Source organism: Meleagris gallopavo (assembly GCF_000146605.3).
Source record: "Meleagris gallopavo isolate NT-WF06-2002-E0010 breed Aviagen turkey brand Nicholas breeding stock chromosome 11 unlocalized genomic scaffold, Turkey_5.1 Chr11_random_7180001873755, whole genome shotgun sequence".
Taxonomy (NCBI): domain Eukaryota; kingdom Metazoa; phylum Chordata; class Aves; order Galliformes; family Phasianidae; genus Meleagris; species Meleagris gallopavo.
This window is the reverse complement of record NW_011097999.1, coordinates 1-6,752: the sequence shown is the minus strand read 5'-3', so window position 1 is coordinate 6,752 and position 6,752 is coordinate 1. Positions and strand designations below refer to the sequence as shown.

General features: G+C 40.5%; 1 long non-coding RNA gene across 1 annotated transcript; it reads right to left on the bottom strand.

Moving 5' to 3' along the window:
* Positions 1-63: 63 nt before the first annotated feature.
* Positions 64-6,746, bottom strand: LOC109364184. Its single transcript, XR_004162297.1, has 4 exons — positions 4,638-6,746; positions 3,625-3,772; positions 2,690-2,848; positions 64-1,275 (listed from the first exon to the last, which is right to left on the bottom strand). It is a non-coding gene; the product is annotated as an uncharacterized LOC109364184 (long non-coding RNA).
* Between the last annotated feature and the right edge of the window lie 6 nt (positions 6,747-6,752).

Below are 6,752 nucleotides of genomic sequence, written 5' to 3'. Positions count from 1 at the left end.
TAAGAAAAACATTTGAATTTTATTATTTAAATATTTTGTGTTATCTGAGTGGACTGACAGCTTCTGAGATGCTTGTTATTAAACTTGACCAGGATGCCTACTTGTGCTGACAAACACAGACTGATTTCTCATATGCACATTTAAAAGTGACTGGAAACTACAGCTCTTCATAATCTCATATTAAAAGCTCATTGAAAATTTCTTTTTGGCATCAAGCAAAAGCTGGTTTGTTTGTTTTTCTAACACATCTAACAGAGTTAAGTGCCCAGCTCTTTTAGATCATTTTAAGATTTCCTTGAAAATCCAAGCCCAATTATTCTGTTAGCTTAACATCAGACATCTTTTAAAACTTTCTCTCAAATTTAATGAATGAATAATTTTACTTCTAACAATTGTAAGCCAAAGCAATGCTATGAGAGCTTAAAAAAGCCGTACAGTTACATCGCTGAAGCTATGCACTGAAGCCATGAACAGCTTGAGGGCATGATTAATAAGCAGGATGTCTGTAGGACTAACAAAGTCCTACTCAAGACAGTTGTAAAACTGCACATGGAGACTGTGCAAATTACATCTGAAGATGTTATTTAAAGAAATGCAGCGTGAACTGAACACAGGGCTGCTAACAACAAACCTGAGCACATGATTAGAATATGGACAAAGTAAGTTAAAGTGCATAACAGATGCATGATAAACAATGATAATAAAAGAATGAAAGCTACAAACACTTTAACCAGTGTCATACAAATAAGTGAGAAATGACTTGGATTCGTTAGATTCAGTGCTCTGTAATCACTGGTATACACAGTTATGATTTCAACCTACAGCTGTGCCCTGACCAAAGAAACTAATGTGAAAAAAATCCAGCCAGAAATGAGAGCTCAGGGAGGGATTCCTGCAGCAGTCTGAAGAATCACTTGTGCCCGCTGAGTGCGCAGCTGCCCCTCGGGGCACCAAGAGTGGGCTGGGACCAGGGAAGCCTCCAACACCAACCAGCAACAACTGCTCACACCGGGCTTAATGGCAGACACTGGAAGTGCAGCCAACATCTACTGCAGTCATCATTCTGCTATTTAGTGATCCCGTTGTACTGTTTAACTACACAAATTTAAATACTGAAGTATTTTCTGTGCTGCCAAATAGTTACAGAATAACCAACAGGGGTTGAGAATGGATGGAGGGCTTTGTTCAATTACGTACCGAGGTCTGCGACATGCTTGACTGCTGAGTGACACTCCCAGTGGGGGAAGTACATTGCCTCCCACCTGACAGGCTTGCCTAGATAGCAAGAATAGGCGTCAATACTGAAATCAAAAAATGTTTAAGTGATGTTCATAATATTGCATAAACGGTCAGAAAAATTCCTCTCTACCATTAACTTTCTCTGAGCTAGCAGCAGGAATATTGCTCAGAGGAACTGATTTTCAAAGTGAACTCCACACTGTGAGCTTGTATCTGCAAGGTGTCAAATGCCTTGAACTCCTTCCAGCTTTCAGACAGACTCTCACAGATCAAAACCTGAACAAAAACTACCAGAGGTAAAGTTTATCAAACTGCTAACAATGGAGCTAACAGATCAGCTCATCACCTACAGTGTTCAGAACTTACAATACGACATCATTAAAACTGTTGTTATTAAAACTCATGTTGTAGTTTTTATTATGATTAGAAGCCTCTAAAATTAAAATAAGTTTTATAAATGCTGCAAGGAACATCCTCATATCTTCTAGAATTATAATTAATGGACACACAACAAGTATCTATAGCAGTACACTATTCCTGACCTTCAGTTGAATACAGAAGCAATGATTTAGATACAGATATTTTAATAGACTTCTTAGCCTTCCCCAATCTAAATCTCTTCATTGTATCTCCATAACAGCATATGCATAAATCTACCCCCCCAAAAATAAATCAATATATTATCTTGACCTACTGGAAAAGGTACGTAAGTAGAAGCCAAGAACACAGAAGAGTCCATCCTACTTCTGACAATGAACAGCTGTATCCCTGAAGTTTTTACCTGCATTAGTGCTTCCTCATACAAAATAATTACCAGCCACCTATCTCTGCAAGACAGTATTGTCAGTCCATGGTCAGCTGAGGTCAAAGGAAGTCTTCCACTGCTTGAGTTTTCAGAACAGGTCTAATCCAATGTTCTGTGGCTATTAAAAGCTTTGCTTCAGAAATGCAATGTACCACTGTCATTTACTACCTATATTTCCACTCTTGGAGTTAAAATTGAATTTTGCCTTTACTTACAACACAGCCAGATGTGTGGCAAGACACACCAGATGTTCACTACTTGAATCTGACTCTACTAAAGCACGTGGCTATTCACTGCTTTCCCCATTAACTTTCAGAAAAAAATAATGGGATGAAGACTGAAGCAGTCTGTTTTTAATATACATATCTTTTCCTGTTTGATGATTTACATGATGCATTATAATGTATGCAGTAAAGCATGGAATGGACGCCTACTGGAGCACCTACAAGGCTGACTAAATCCTCCAAATAGTTTGGAGGAAGATACAATTCAGAAGAACAAAATCATTAAACTATAACACTGAATTATTGTGAGACATTAAAAGCTCAGGCACTTAACCTGTTATTATGTTTGACAATGCTCTAGAATTGCAGTCCTACTCCAGAAAGTAGTAAACCACTATTTTTCAGCAATCTTCACTCTCACCTGTGGTACAGTTGCCAGACTCTGAAATTGGGTACTGCTTAAGTGCTGCTGCTGCAAAGCAGCAGTCTGCAGCATTAGATGCTGCTGCTGGGCTGCATACATCTGCTGGAGGTACTGAGCAGCTGAGCTAGGAGGACGATGCAAGGCCTGCTGAATAACCTGTGATGAATCAGTAGGTAATTATTACAATTATAAAGTACACACTGTGCTAACACGATGCTGAAGTTCACCTGTACGAGGAAATAAAAGCCAAATAATGCCTCTCCACATCAATTAGACAATACTGAATTTGCTCCATCACCACTTTTCTCAACAAAGTTACCAAACACAGTCACTATAAATACATCCAGGTTTACAAAAAGCCTGGGCAATCCATCGTTGTAGTGTCACAAATGATACTGTACATGTCTTACACTCTCAGATCACATCCTACACAATGTTCCATCTTCTGGAAGATGAGTATAGTTTGTGAGATTCATTATCAAACCCAGCAGAACAGGTTGTACAAAATTCCTGATGATCTTAATTAAAGAACAATAAAATGGGGGTGGATCCAAGAAGCAGTTACACACACAAGGATACCTCTGGATCCCTGTAGTTAACACAAGTGAAAACCTTTATATTGTACAATTACTTTGTAAAATTTTATGTTAATAATCGGTACCTTTATGGAATACTGATAAAACCAAACTTTCACATAAGATTTTTCTCTCATTATTTGGAAGGCAGGCCTGTACCCTGTCCTATCCTTAAATGATCTGATGTCATTTAGTGAACAGTAATGAAACAGCATGAAAACATTAAGCCAGACACCGAGAAAGAAAATGGCAATTAAGAATGGAAAGTTAATTTTGTGCACTGATTTTGTGTAAAGTATTGTGCAAAATTTTGAGAGCATTGTATAGGACAGGAAACAACATCTGGTGTCCCAGTACCTGGACAGCATGCCTGTCAGAGCCACTGTAGACAGATATCTGTGGAAGCTGTGTCCGAGACGTGGAGGTGGTAGTAATGGTGGTTGTGGATGCAGAACATGATGTTGTGCTTGGCTCATTCTCCATAGCTGAGCAGTGTTCGTCCAGTCTGCCAGAATTGAAATGGAAGCAGTTCACAAACAGAAGCCACTACATACTGATTTTGAAAGAGAAAAATCTAAGCCTTGTTGGGGAAGAACAACAGATAATTTGCAAATGGATGAGCTTAGAGCATCAGCTATTACTTGATGGAATTTATAGACAGATGTGGTCTAGTGGCTGACAACCCTGCACATAGCAGGGGGGCTGAAACTAGATGATCACTGTGGTCCCTTTCAACCCAGGCCATTGTATGATTCTGTGAAGAACTTCTAAGTTGCATCACAAGGAGCAATAGGAGACCAATTCAGGAATACACACAGGACTTCCAGCACACTGCACAGGTGTACTGCCATGTCCTTCTTCCCCAGAGCACAGTGCACAAGCCACTGGCTGCCCGTTGTGTGCATTTAGCAAGACAATTCCTTAGCTAAAATCACTGGTGACGTTCTCTATTTGGAAATAGAATGAAACTACCGAAAAGAGGCTTTTATTTCCTACAGCAATGCCTCCCCAAATACAGCAATAGTCACAAAAAAAATTATCTAAAAGCATCTCTGACAACTTTTTCCTAACCTAACACAACTACTTTCTGTTGCAGAATACAATCTCTCTCCAAAAATATTCTCATTAGAACCAAAATGAATCTTACATCTCAATGTATGAGGGTTGTTTACCTTAGCTTTTTTTCTCCACTTTCAGTATTACGGTTAACAGGAAATAGCTTAGAGTTTATTGCTTTTTAAAGGATGCTTAAAAAGAAGCAGGTGGGGAGAAATATTTCCTTTTCACAACAAAGAAGAGCTCAGATAAATAATCATTTAGAGAGTTGCAATGCACTAGGAAATAAAAAAGCAGCATTGCCAAGTGCTTACTGAAAGGCCCACTGGGTGCTTCATCTACCAGGAGCACACTTGGGAGTTCCACCTCATACTGCTGAAAGCAGAACACAGAGTTGCCCCTCCAAAAATATGACTTACAGACACTTAAGAAAACATATAAAACAATATCTTCCTCCCCAAAAAGTTCTCCATACTGACTTGCACTGCACATATTGCCAGTTACACGAAATGTCCAAACTTCAATAGATGCATGGTCCCCAACAGACCTCATGCCCATCACTGTATGGATATCTGCCATCTTTTGACATCGAAGATTTGTGGCAATGAAGTTTGCTTTCAAAGCACAGATCCTACCACTAGAAGTGAAGAAAAGAATGGCTTCGTTGTAAAATATTCAGACCTGTTGTGTTATTTCAGATATCACTTATCCACCTGCAGGAGAGCACAAGCTAGCAGAGACAAATTAACTGCTTCAATTGTAACAAGAACAACATCACTTCTGAAACCACTTCAAATGAATTTCACACAATGCTAATGAAAAGTGCCTTGAAAAAAAATTCTGTCTCCTCCAGAGGGCATTAAAGGCACATCAAAATATTTACACCTATAACTTGTCTAGCTTGTTTCAGCAGTTACGCAACTGCTTAAACTAGCCTAACAACATTGGATGTTTAATTTCCTTACCTCTTAGCCACATTTAAAACTTATTATTGAGATGAGCAACATATCTCTCTGCAGTAGCTGAATCAGAAGCTCACCCCATACTAGCTGGTAACCTTTTGCCTGAAAGCATCTTATTTTAAAACATGCAGTGATGTGGCCTGGCACCGAGGTGCATCTGCAGTCCTCCTCAGGAATCAACTGCCACCCCTCGGGTCCCACCTCAGCACGGCAAACAACGAGCTGCAGCTGGCAGCCCTGCCATGGGAACGTCCTGCCCTCTGTAGGCTGAAACAACACCAGCTGCCTCAATGCTGACACCGTTCAAAGCTTCTCCCCACAACAAGTGAAAGGCCGGATGCTTAAGGAAATTGACAAAACACACTTTTTAAAGTAAGAAAACCCAGCATCCATTAACAATTTAACAGACGGATCTTTTATAACAGAAAGCATGAAAACCATTATGAAATTCTCAGACTACCTTTCAAGCATTGAAAAGTACATCAAGACAATGCTGTACTTGTAACCGTAGCCAGTTCTCAGATACAATTAAATATAATCTTCTGAAATTGTTCATTAACTCCTCAAAAACACCAAAAAAGCAAAACTCCCAGCTTACAGAGTCTGATAAACGAGCCAGGACTGTTCATAACACTATCAATGTGCGGCTGTACCTCAAAGGTCCTCGCTGAGGGCTGAGCTTCAGCACAACTCTGGCTTTGAACAATCACTGTGCAAATAAAAGCAAGTCCAAGATACAAAGCACAACAGAAAACTGCATTTATAAGTATTTATTCAAATAATAACCATATTAAAGAGCACGTAACTTCAAGTTATACCACACACAATGGAAATATTTGGAAGTTTTTGTTCTCTCCCTGTTCTGAGACTTAAAGACCAAATATCCAAAGAAAGGTCAGAGAGCATCTGCTGTTGCACACCGTGAAGCCACCAGCACAGTGCATGCATATGGCACAGCTCCCACCTGAGAAACTTCAGCTTTCTGTGAGCGACACAGTAAAAGCCAACATTGTTGACGTTCTGCAGTTACTATGGGGAAACCAGTAAGTTTTTTCACATTTAAACTATTTACTCATTTCATTCATTGCCTCTCCCTACAACTCCCACCCACACGGAACACAGAAGAAGAGTGACAATTCCCTATAAACGCAACCTCTAGGAGCAGTTCTACCTGAACCTGAGAGACAGTGGAATACAACCTTTTCTGTTCCCCACTCCAGCTACACCACAAAGCACCCTCGGCCAAACATCGGAATGCCAAGCCTTAGAGTTACAAGGGGCTAGTTTTACATTCAACGGAATGAAAATTCAGATTTTTATTTTTCGCTGCGTGGCACCCAGCCCACGCTCCCCGTGGCAGCGTGTCTCTGAAGCACCGGCCCGGCCCCAGAGCACTGACGAAGCCCCGGAGCAGCCCCGCGGGGAGGGCACGGTGCCCCGCACACCTCGGCCTCACCCGGCACAACC